This window comes from Cherax quadricarinatus, chromosome 6 (genome assembly GCF_038502225.1).
Source record: "Cherax quadricarinatus isolate ZL_2023a chromosome 6, ASM3850222v1, whole genome shotgun sequence".
Classification (NCBI taxonomy): domain Eukaryota; kingdom Metazoa; phylum Arthropoda; class Malacostraca; order Decapoda; family Parastacidae; genus Cherax; species Cherax quadricarinatus.
Genome location: NC_091297.1, coordinates 64,098,743 through 64,112,254, shown reverse-complemented (window position 1 = coordinate 64,112,254; position 13,512 = coordinate 64,098,743). Strand labels below are relative to the sequence as shown.

The window sequence follows — 13,512 nt, the reverse complement described above, 5'->3', positions numbered from 1 at the left end:
AATTTTGCTACAAATATTTCTTGAATTAGTGTATCCAGGTCATGTTTTCCAGAAAATTAGCTTGATGCAATTTTAACAGTTTATATGATAAATTAAGTACGTGTCTAACTGTGTCTACCCTCCCTTAAAAATAACTCGGGGAATCTGTCTCACGTCCCACCATTATTGTACAAGCAAGCGGCCCATGTCCTTTCGCATGCTATTACATTACTTTTTAACAAGTCACTAGAAACTAGCACTTTCCCGACACTACCCAAGACAGCAAGGGTTACACCAATACATGAGGGTGGTGACCCTACAGACGTAAACAACTATAGGCCAATTTCAAACTTACCATTGCTATCCAAAATCTTCGAGAAACTCGTGCACAGGAGACTATATTCATTTCTAACATCACAAAACATACTCAACCCCTGCCAATTTGGATTCAGGAAAAATAAAAGCACTAATGATGCAATTATAAAAATGCTAGACCAGGTTTACACAGCACTGGAAAGTAAGGAATATCCGCTAGGAATTTTTGTTGACCTAAGAAAAGCGTTTGACACAGTAGACCACAGCATCCTACTCCACAAAATTGACCACTATGGTATAAGAGGCCATGCGCTTGCATATTTTAAATCCTACCTTTCTAATAGGTATCAGTATGTCACCATTAAAGACACAGCCTCATCAATATGGCCACTTGATACTGGAGTTCTGCAGGGAAGTGTCCTTGGACCCCTGCTCTTCCTCATTTACATAATAACGTAACGTAACCTCATTTACATAATAGTTACGTTTTGAGGCTTTACAAACAAATTCCATTTTGATTTTTTATTCACATAATGAATTTTTATTCACAACAAAAAATAGAAGATTTACTGTTATGCAATTCTGTAATAATTGTATAAATATCATCGCCATATTTGTGAATGCATATTAGACCCACCAGCTGGCGTGTATTAGACGTGTGAGGTCGTTTGTTTGCCCTTGAATATCAGCAAAAATTTAACAATTCTGCTAATTTGAGCTCAGTTTCAAGCCATTTCCAGTGATAAAACCAATCAAAATCATCTCTATTTCTGTAATATGTCTTCCATTCTATCAAATGAGACCAAGAAATCGCAAATAGAACTATAAAAAACATACGAGAAAACACTGCAAAGTCGCTGTTTTAATCGAAAAATCATGATTTCAGTTTTTTTTCTCTCATTATACACAGTGTGCTGCAGGATCTGTTTTATGTGGTGCACACATACCACATAGATGTATTCTCTCATATCTAGGCCCAAATGTACCACTCACAGTTTATCAGAGTGAGCTGAGCTCATGACGTAGATCTACGGTTTGGACCCTGAACGTAAAGCCGTAGATCTACGGGACGGACCCTGAAAGGGTTAAGAAGTGTAGTGGAATTCACAGTGTGATAAGGCATGGTGAGGCTACCAGTTCGGACCACAAAGCGGCTGAAAAATATGTGCAGGAATTCAAGGAGTACATAGACAGTGAAGGACTTAAACCTGAACAAGTGTTTAATTGTGACGAAACAGGCCTGTTTTGGAAGAAAATGGCAAGCAGGACCTACATTACTCAGGAGGAAAAGGCACTCCCAGGACATAAGCCTATGAAAGACAGGCTCACTCTGTTGATGTGTGCCAATGCTACTGGTGATTGCAAATTGAAGCCTTTATTGGTGTATCACTCTGAAACTCCCAGAGTGTTCAGGAAAAACAATGTCATCAAGGCTAATTTGTGTGTGCTGTGGAGGGCAAACAGTAAGGCATGGGTCACTAGGGACTTTTTCTATGACTGGTTACACCATGCATTTGCCCCCAATGTGAAAAATTACCTAATTGAAAAGAAATTAGACCTTAAGTGCCTCCTGGTATTAGACAATGCTCCTGGTCATCCTTCACACTTGGCAGAGCTACTTTCTAGGGACATGAGCTTCATTAAGGTGAAGTTTTTGCCTCCTAATACCACTCCCCTCCTGCAGCCCATGGACCAGCAGGTCATTTCCAACTTCAAGAAACTGTACACAAAAGCTATGTTTGAAAGGTGCTTTGTAGCGACCTCAGAAACTCAACTGACTAAGAGAGTTTTGGAAAGATCATTTTACCATCCTCAATTGTGTAAACATTATAGGTAAGGCTTGGGAGGAAGTGACTAAGAGGACCTTGAACTCTGCTTGGAAAAAACTATGGCCAGAATGTGTAGACAAAAGGGATATGAAGAAAGAGATAACTGCTAAGTACGAAAGTGGAGTGCGTGTCTCGGAGTTGGCCAGGTTGTATACCAAACCACAAACAACCATCGGTACTATTGTGGCCAAGAAAACGACAATCAAGGAAGCTTTTCTTGCAAAAGGTACAACTCTGTTTTTGAATAAGAGATTGCAAGTACTCAAAGATGTTGAGAGACTCTTACTGGTCTGGATAAACGAAAAACAGATAGCAGGAGATAGCATCTCTCAAGCGATCATAAGTGAAAAGGCTAGGAAGTTGCATGAGGATTTAATTAGAAAAATGCCTGCAACCAGTGGTGATGTGAGTGAATTTAAGGCCAGCAAAGGTTGGTTTGAGAGATTTAAGAATCGTAGTGGCATACATAGTGTGATAAGGCATGGTGAGGCTGCCAGTTCGGACCAAAAAGTGGCTGAAAAATATGTGAAGGAATTCAAGGATTACAAAGACAGTGAAGAATTGAAACCTGAACAAGTGTTTAATTGTGACGAAACAGGCCTGTTTTGGAAGAAAATGCTAAACAGGACCTACATTACTCAGGAGAAAAAGGCACTCCCAGGACATAAGCCTATGAAAGACAGGCTTACTCTCTTAATGTGTGCTAATGCTAGTGGTGATTGCAAAGTGAAGCCATTATTGGTGAATCACTCTGAAACTCCCAGAGTGTTCAGGAGAAACAATGTCCTCAAGGCTAATTTGTGTGATGTGGAGGGCAAACAGTAAGGCATGGGTTACTAGAGACCTTTTCTATGACTGGTTACACCATGCATTTGCCCCCACTGTGAAAAATTGCCTTCTGGAAAAATAAATTGGACCTTAAGTGCCTCCTGGTATTAGACAATGCTCCTGGTCATCCTACAGACTTGGCAGAGCGACTTTCTGTGGACATGAGCTTCATTAAGGTCAAGTTTTTGCCTCCTAATACCACTCCTCTCCTGCAGCCCACAGACCAGCAGGTCATTTCAAACTTCAATAAACTCTACACAAAAGCTATGTTTCAAAAGTGCTTTGTAGTGACCACAGAAACTCGATTGACTCTGAGAGAGTTTTGGAGAGATCACTTTAGCATCCTCAATTGTGTAAACATCATAGGTAAGGCTTGGGAGGGAGTAACTAAGAGGACCTTGAACTCTGCTTGGAAGAAACTGTGGCCAGAATGTGTAGACAAGAGGGATTTTGAAGGATTTGAGGCTAACCCTGAGAAGTGTATGCCAGTTGTGGAATCAACTGTGGCATTGGGGAAGTCCTTGGGGTTGGAGGTTAGTGGGGAGGATGTAGAAGAGTTGGTGGAGGAGGACAATGAAGAACTAACCACTGATGAGCTGCAAGATTATCTTCAACAGCATATTCCAGGGGTCCTCTGTACTTCCCATCTCCAGGACTCAAGTCTGGTCTACCGGTTTCCCTGGATCCCTTCATAAATCTTACATTGCTGCTTCTTCTTCTCTTGGGTTTCAGGGCCACTGACAGCATACGCCGTATCGAGCCCGGCCATCCAGTGCTAGGAGAGGGGACTTTGACCAAAGTGGAAAGAATGTTTTGACTAATAACTATGTATCATACGTCCCTGATACCCTGAAGCCAGCAGGAAGGAGCAGATACAGGCCAATATCTCCTGATGGGCCGGAGGGCAAAACCCCTCCCCGTTGAGAACAGGTAGAGTGAAAGTGTGCACCCCAAGCGTGCGCAAGGCTGCACAGAGAGTAGTCCGTGCAGATTGATAACGTGGGCACCACAGCAGGAAGTGTTCCACCGTCTCAGGCTGTGAGGGATACCACGGGCAGTACGGAGAGTCCGTCACCCAAAGGCGGTACAGATGAGCCGCCAGTCGCAAGTGCCAGACTCGAAGGCGAGTCAGTGCAACGTCCACCGAGCAGTTGGGATGGCAAGCCCAAGGACAGGAGCCATTAAAAGTTCAGACAGAGCCCAATGCCCTCTTGCCACTGATGACGGATTCCCTTCCAAACAGCCCTTGTGAAATCACTGTGGCCCAGGGCAAGAAAGGTAATACTAGGAAGTGTGCGCGTGAGGGAGGCCACCTGATCTGCCACTTCATTGCCCCGGATTCCAACATGGGCAGGTACCCACTGAAGGGAGATCCTCCAACCTGGGCTCCACAAGAAGCGCAGGAGGCGAGATTGTGTCCGATGAATGAGGACGCGCAGTGACCGTGGACGGGCAGAGCACAAAAGTGCCAGTGAAGATTGGGAATCAGAGATGAGAACCAATGGTTGTGGGGGAATGTGATCTAGGACAAAAGCAAGAGCCTGGTGAATGGCGAAGAGCTCCCCTGCCAGAACAGAATGAGCAGGGCCCAACCGCCAAGTTTGACACAGGGAGAGATTAGCAAAGAAGGCCGCAGAGGATGTGGAAGGGGGGGAGGTCCGTGCCGAGCCATCCGTGTAGATGGAGAATGAAGAGCCATATGTAACAGAGCGAAACTCCTCAAATAGTAATGCAACTAACTGAGGGGGTTCCCTGTTCCTGTAGTGCCAATCCAGGTGAATGTATCGCATCAGGTCCAGCCACGGGGGGGGACCGGAGAGTGGAGAGGGGAGGGAGTCATCACAAGCCCAGGAAGTGTAAGGCAGATCAGGGAATGCTGGGCCCTGGCTACAAAGGAAGGCTGAACCAAACGTGGGGGGACAGAGGCTGTCTCCAACATCTGTGGAGAGAGGCAGCAGGGGCGAGTACAAGGCAGAGAGACCATATGATGGAGTCATAAACAGTTCCTCGCTGTCCTCACTGACGAGAGAGGGACTATCCCCAACTCTGCCTCCAAGGCTACAATGGGGGTGGAGAGGAATGCCCCCAGCATATTACAGATGGCTGAATTCTTGAGAATGTCTAAGCGATGAAGAGAGGAGGAAGAAGCCAAGCCAAACACCTCACTCGCATAAGTGAGCTTGCTGTGAGCCATAGCTGTATAGAACCAAAAGAGAAGGCCTTGATCCACCCCCACTTGGTGCCAAAGATCCGGCACATAAGTGCAATGCGACGCGCACACGAGAGGTGGAGGGCCGCTATGTGTTTCTTCCATGTCAAGAATGGTGCATCTAAGGTGACTCCCAACCAACGATGAGATGAGATCAAAGGGATTGGCATCTGATTTAATGAGACTGATGGAAGTGTGGGGAGTCGGCATCTAGTAAAGCATAAGAGCTTGGACTTAGTGTCACTAACCTCCAAACCCCAGGTGGCAGCCCATGATGTTATGCATTGCAGGGCACCCTGAAGTGTTTCCTGTGCTGTCAGTAAAGCTGGGGCACTGCACATAAGGGCCACATCATCTGCATATACCAGGGTATGCACTTCCTGGATGGGAGATCCAACAATAAGACAGAGAAAGGGAGTGGGCTAAGAACAGATCCTTGGGGCACTCCCCGGTATACAGGACGGGGTGAGGACAAAGCACCACCCGCTGCAACACGAAAGGTCCTCCCTTGCAAAAAGTTGCTCATCCAGCAGAGGGGAGCTCCTGTCAGCCCCATGTGGGCCAGCTTGAAAACAATTGCTGTGTGTGATGCAGAGTCAAATGCTCTGCATAGATCCAAAAATGCAGCAAAAAAGGAACTCCCGGCATTCAAAGGAGGTGTGCATGAGCTGTGTAAATTGAAGCAAAGGGTCAAGGGTGGATTGACCTTCTCGGAAGCCACTCTGGTTATCAGAGCGCTTCCACATATCAGGGAAGACACCTGTAGACCAGCTGGTATTGAAAACCTCCAGCATAGCTTCTGTACAGGAGGGAGGTAGATGTAGTATAAGTGAATAGGGTAAGTTGTCCTCCCCTGGAGAAGAGCAGGAAGAAAGTTGGGAAAGTGCCCACTGCAGTTCATGGGAGCTAAAAAGAGACGCCAGCACTTGGTAGTGAACCTCGGATACGGCAGGTGGCAAAGGGCCCCATTTGATCATCTTAGAGGGTAGAGGAGGAGGAGAAAACATAGGGCCGAAGAAATATGCAAATGATTCAGCCTTGTCCTGGGGTAAGAGTGGAGCCGCTCCTTCCCCCAGCAGGGGAAAAGTACTTACAGAACGTGATCCCAACATGGAGTGGAAAAAAACCCATGCCTGACTGGCAGAGGTCCAAAAAGAAAGAGAAGAACAGAATAAAGCCCAGGATGCACGTTTCGCTTGGAGAAGGGTTCGCCGACAAAGTGTGTCTGCCCTTCGGTAAGCCAACTGCTCAGTCCGAGAGGGTTGGCGCCACCACCATGCCCACGTTGTCCAATGCGCCTTCACTGTTCGGAGGCACTCATCATTCCACCATGGAACCCGGGGGCATGAACGGGAGAAGCTCCCGGAGAGACAGAATGAAGTATGGCCCCCTTGAAGAGATGCGACAGCCTCGTCCAGCAAGGGGTCCTGAGGCAGGCTGTAATCAGCAAGGACCCAGTTATAGTTTGTCCATCCAGCCTGGGTGATTTTCCACCGTGAACGAACTGCCGTCACTGGCACTGCTAAGGCTTCATTTGTAGAAGTAAGGACTGGAAGATGATCACTCCCCATGAAGAGACCTACAGTAACAGCAGCTGTAGTAAAATACCCACAACCAAGAACAGGGTCCAGGGTAGAAACTCGCCCGGTATAAGGATCCACTCTAGTCTCCAAACCTGGTAGTGTGAGCAACGAAAGGTGAGATGCGGGGAGGGTTTGGAACAGGGTCCTACCTGTGGGATTCATCGATCCCGAAGAAATGGATGGCTCCCAGAACTGTTGCCTAGCATTAAATTCTCCTATCACAAGCGTAGAACCACGGAGTTGCCCAAAATAATAAGTAAATTCCCTTTGTGTAACCAACCTGCCCAGATTATAGATCAGGAGTATGTTGCACCACTGAGTGCACAAGGCAACTCTCACAGCCAGAGTTTCCAACACTCCATTCTCATAGGCTTGAAGAGAGAGGGTCGTACTCTGGGGCCAGTTGCATACAAGAAGAGCTAGGCCACCACCACTCCCTGCAAGGCAATCCCTATGTCTCAGAGAGACCCACCACCAGTGGCTGTACCACAGCTAGATACCTCTGAAGGTCCAGAAGCTTCCCCAGTACAGAACGTGCATTCCAAAGAAGAAAAACAGAGGAGTGAGAAAGATTCACGTGTATGAACTAAGCAGCCCAATAAGGCGAGGGAGAACCGAGAGACACGCAGTCACAAAAGAGGTGCCCGGGAGGTAGGAATGTAGCACCTCCTCTACCAGGAGGAGGATAGGACGAAGGAATAAAGCCCAGGCAGGCAAAAGTGAAAAACCGGGACCTTCAGACACGAAGGGTCCTGGAGTGGAGACAGGCCGAGGCTGGGGTTGAGGAGAATTGGGGGGGGGCAGTCGGCTGCGAGACGAGAGATTCTGGGTCGGGTATGATGTCCACTTGAACTGGGTGGGGCACTGAGCATCGAGTCGATTTGGGAACTGCACCACCTCGACGGGAGGACGTGCGTTGTGGATGAGGGGTGGGGGGCATGTGCAATAATTTCCGCAATGGAAGCCGGGTCCGAGGACACCTTGAGTTGATGTTGCCCCAGGGGTGGGGAATCTACTAAAGGGAGAGAGAGGTCCGCAAGAGCCCCAAACCGACTTGTAACAGGGATATTAGCCCTCACAGCTGCGGAGTACAGGTGCCCTGGCCATGTTGGTGTTGAGGAGACTCCCGTAGTGGGGGGCACTGAAGGCAAAGGAGGCAGGGGTTGACAGACTGTGACTGGCTTTACGGACCGCAAGCAGGAGTTACAATCATCGAGCGAAAGAGACTGGGCCCTGGCTGAGTTTGCCAAATCAAGAGCCTGGTGATATACCGGGCAAGACCGGGAGGTAACCTTGTGGTTCCTTTTACAGAAGTAGCATGAAGCCAGGCGGGTACAGGTAATGCTGTCTTTAACGACTGGGTGAAACCTGCTGCAGTTTGCACATCTTACCTTACCGTGGCAAGACAACTCTCCATGCCCAAAAAGGAAACATTTCCGACACCGGAGTAAAGGAAAAGTATAAGGAAGAGCAGGAAACCTTAGACTGCCGAAAGTCACAAATTTTGGGAAAGCACCCAAGAAACATACATGAACCATACGAGATGGGGTAGGACGATTCGAGAGACTCCAAACCTCCCACAAACCTAAGTCGTCACCCCCACTGTGAACCAATTCAGAGTGGATCTCCTCATCTGAGAGGGATGCAGAAATCGGTCCAATTCTGCCATAACAACAACCGGCGGCGAGGATTGAGGAGCGGACCTCCCAGCAGACAACATTCCACCTACCCAGGACATGAATGGCATTTAGTGGCAAGTTTCCAGCCAGAAAAGACTTACGATGGAGCTGGAGCTTTAGAGCTGCACCCCTACCGAGTTGTTGGATGCCCCCATCTATGCAAGCCTTGCCAAAAAGAGATCCACTGATGGTGTTGGTGACGTCCCGTAGATTGGTGAAGTGCATACCGCCATCCTTAGGACACACAAGAACCACCATCACGTCTGGAGTAACGTGAGGAGAAGGAGCATAGTCAGGACAAGTGGTGGGTTGGCATTTTGGGCTAGACAGGGGCCTGGCACTGTCATCAACCTCAAGGGCCCGTTTGTTTATCCCAGTAGGGGGCACACTAGCCATATTTGGTCCGATGGTAGTGAAACAGATGTCAACTGAGTAGAGACAGGAAAGGGTCCCCCCCTATGGGGGCGAACGACAACTCAGTCGAACCCCCCAAAAACGGGCCACACAACATTGCCTGATGGAGAAAACAATTACAGCACGAGCACACAAGAAAAGAAAGACGGTGAAGCAGAGCCTAAACAGGGCCTACACCACTAACAAACAGCTTAGGAACCTTCAGAAAACACATCCACACTCCACCAATGTCAGCCGAGCTCTCCGTTGCCTTGCTTACACTCCAACAGCACCTTAAGTCCTAAAAGCCATTTGTCTCTATTCGCTCCTGTCTAACACGCTCATGCACGCTTGCTGGAAGTCCAAGCCCCTCGCACACAAAACCTTTACCCCCTCCCTCCAACCTTTCCTAGGCCGCCCCTACCCTGCCTTCCCTCCACTACAGATTTATACACTCTCGAAGTCATTCTATTTTGTTCCATTCTCTCTACATGTAAAAACCATCTCAATACCACTCCTCAGCCCTCTGGATAATAATTTTGGTAATTCCACACCTCCGCCTCTGCATTTTCTGCATTATATTCACACCACACATTGCCCTCTGACATGACATCTCCACTGCCTCCAGCCTTTTCCTTGATGCAACATTCACAACCCATGCTTCACACCCATACAAGAGCACTGGTATAACTATACTCTCATACATTCCCCTCTTTGCTTTCATGGATAAAGTTCTTTATCTTCAAAGACTCCTCAGTGCACCACTCACCCTTTTCCCCTTGTCAATTCTATGATTCACCTCATCCTTCATAGACCCATCTGCTGACACATCCACTCCCAAATATCTGAACACATTCACCTCCTCCACACACACTCCCTCCAATCTGATATCCAATCTTCTGTTACCTATTTTTTTTGTTATTCTCATCACCTTACTCTTTCCTATATTCACTTTTAACTTGCTTCTTTTACATACCCTACCAAACTCATCAATCAACCTCTGCAACTTCTCTTCAGAATCTCCCAAAAGCACTGTGTCATTAGCAAAGAGCAACTGTGACAACTCCCACTTTGTGTTAGATTCTTTATCTCTTAACCCCACACCTCTTGCCAACACCACACCCAAGCATTCAATTCTCATACTACTCCATCTATAAATATATTGAACAACCCTGGTGACATCACACATCCCTGTCTAAGGCCTACTTTTACTGGGAAATAATCCCCCTTTCACCTACATACTCTAACCTGAGCCTCACTATCCTTGTAAAAACTTTTCACCTCTTTCAATAACCTACCTCCTATTCCATACATTTGCAACATCTGCCACATTGCCCCCCTATCCACCCTATCAAATGCCTTTTCTAAATCCATAAATGCCACAAAAACCTCTTTACCCTTATTTAAATACTGTTCACCTATGTGGTTCACTGCAAACACTTGGTCTACACACCTACCTTTCCTAAGGCCTCCTTGTTCATCTGCTATCCTGCTCTCCATCTTACTCATAATTCTATCAATAATAACTCTACCATACACTTTACCAGGTGTACTCAACAGACTTATTCCCCTATAATTTTTACACTCTCTTTTGTACCCATTGCCTTTATTCAAAGGATCTATGCATACTCTCTGCCAGTCCCTATGTACCTTACCCTCTTCCATATATTTATTAAATAAAAACACTATCCATTCCAAAACTATATACCCACCTGCTGTTAACATTTCTATCTCAATCCCATCAATCCCAGGTAAAACAGCCCCACGCACTTCCCCCACACTCACAACTGGTTCTTCCCTATCTTCATCGACATTTAACAATGCTTCAAAATATTCCCTCCAGCTTCCCGGTACTTCTAACTCTCCATTTAATAACTCTCCTCTCCTATTTTTACCTGTCAAATCCATTTGTTCCTTAGGCTTCCTCAACTTATTAACCCTTTCAGGGTTGGTGCCGTACTAGTATGGCTTGAACTCCAGGGTTGGTGCTGTACTAGTACACATAAATTCTAGCACCTTCAAATCTAGCGAGAGAAAGCTGGTAGGCCTACATATGAAAGATTGGGCCTATATGGTCAGTGTGTACAGTATAAAAAAAATCCTGCAGCACACAGTGCATAATAAGAACAAAAAAACGCCGACCGTGTTTTTGTTTTAAAACAGTGACTTTGCAGTGTATTTTTGTATGCTATTTATGGTTGTATTCTAGTTTTCCTGGTCTCATTTTATAGAATGGAAGATGTATTATGGAAATTGAGGTGATTTTGATTGGTTTCACAATGAAAAGTACCGTGAAATTGAGCTCAAATAGCAGAAATGTTCGATTTTTGCCAAAGTTCAAAAGTAAACAAATCATGCCACGCATCCAATACACATCAACTGGCAAGTCTAATATTCTTTCACAAGTGTGCTGATATTATTTATACCATTTCTACGCTAATGCAGTAATCTGCATAACTAAATATTCTATTTTTTTGTGAGAATAAAAATTCAAAGTGGAAAGCAAAAGAAATGTAATAGAGGCCTCAGGATGTGACTAATGAACAGAAAAAATGTTATTTTAGTGCCAGGAATGTCTGTCCTGTTTATACTGGACCCTATTTGGAAATTGGCATGTTCTGAAATTTGTGTGAAATTTGCAAAATTGCCAATTTCGGACCACTTTATTGGATAGCTGAAATAGGTAAATGGGTGGTTTCTTATACTCATTCGATAGAAAAAATGGAGTTCTAGCGAAATAGTTATGATATCTGTCAACTGGTACATTGGAATTGGCCGAAAATAGGGCTCAAAGTGGGCAAAATGATGAAGCTGAAATTACTCTGAGAAGTTCCATGACTATGAATTTTCTTGCATCAGAATAACACACTCAGTACTGCTGAATGCTGGTGTTTAACGCTGGTGTTTAACACTGTTGTTTAATGCTGGTGTTTAATGCTGGTGTTTAATGCTGTTGTTTAACGCTGGTGTTTAACGCTGGTGTTTAACCCTTTGACTGTTTCAGGCCCCTTTCTGAAACTGTCATTCTATGTCGCTCAATTTTTGAAAAAAAAAAAATTATTTTTTCTTATGAAATGATAGAGAATCTTTTCCCGATGGTAATGACACCAAAAGTTTGAAATTTGGTCGAAAACTCATGGAATTATGCTCCCGCGAAGTTAGCGGTCTCAGCGACATATGCGTATCGGCAATTTCGCCGACTTTGAGCCCTATTTTCAGCCAATTCCATTGTTCCAGTTGACCAAACTCATAGCTATTTCTTTAGAACTCCATTTTATCTATCAGCTGAGTACAAGAAACCTCCCATTTACTAATTTGGACTACCCAATATGGTGGTCAGAAATTGGCAATTTGGCCAATTTCACACAAACTAAAAAAGATGCCAATTTCAAAATAGGGTCCAGAATAAACAAGGTAGACCTTCGTGGCACTAAAATAACATATGCTCTGTTCATTAGTCACATCTCTAGGCCCCTCTTATATTATTATTGCTTTCTATTTTGATTTTTTATTCATACAAAAAAATACAAAATTTACTGTTATGCAGACTACTGCATTATTGTAAAAATGGTATAAATAGTATCAGTGCACTAGTGAAAGAATATTAGACTCCCCAGTTGACGTATTGGACGTGTGGTGTGATTTATTTACTCCTGAACATTGGTAAAAATCGAACATTTCCGCTACTTTGAGCTCAGTTTCAAGGTCGTTTTCATCGTCAAAGTAATGAAGATCATTTCTATTTCTGTAATATGTTTTCCATTTTATCACCTAAGACCATGAAAATGCGAATATAGCGATAAATACTATACGAAAATACACCTCAAAGTCGGCGTTTTATTCCAAAAAAACGATCAGTTTTTTTTTTCTCATTACGCAATGTGTGCTGCAGGATTTTTTTATGTGGTGCACACTAACCACACAGACCCATTCTCTCACATGTGGGCCTACCAGCTTTCTCCCGCTTGATTTGAAGCCGCTAGAATTATTGAGTATATATACGTCAGAAACATTGGCTCGTAAGACGTATTTATACGTCGAAAACAGTCAAAGGGTTAAGGTTGGTGCTTCAGACGTAACAAAAACTTACCACCTCAACTTTTATTTTTCCTTCGAGTTCTTTCATTTTTTTTTTTGTACGTAAAGAAGCACCTTTCCATTGTAATGTGACCAAGTTTCAGTAAGATAGCTCAAAAAACAACTGAGAAATTATTTTTTTTTTTATATTTTATTTAAAAGACATGCATAGTACATAAAAGTAAACGAAAAATTACATAGCGAAAACAGTGGTAAAAAAAATAAAAAAGGGAATCAATACACTCCTCAATTACAACAATAAGTCTTACAATATATATTGCAAAATTCAGTATAGTACATGTACTTTTCAATTAATATATTACATCTGAAAGACACAAATCTGTACAGTAAACCTTGGCCATTCCAATCCTTGGAGTAAATAACATTATGTCTGGAATACTAAATATAACCTAAAGACCCCTTGGCAGGTACATCTAATTCCTGATTGTACATCCTGCCATGGAATGTACACCTTACATTGTACATCCTGCCACGGAATGTACGCCTTATATTGCACATCCTGCCATGGAATGTACACCTTACATTGTACATCCTGCCACGGAATGTACACCTTACATTGTACATCCTGCCACGGAATGTACACCTTACATTGTACATCC

General features: G+C 44.6%; 1 protein-coding gene across 8 annotated transcripts in view; it reads right to left on the bottom strand.

The window, feature by feature from the left end:
• 5PtaseI (inositol polyphosphate-5-phosphatase A) overlaps window positions 1-13,512 on the bottom strand; it is a 612,658-nt gene that overhangs the window by 308,205 nt on the left and 290,941 nt on the right. The gene's annotated exons all lie outside the window — the stretch shown is intronic.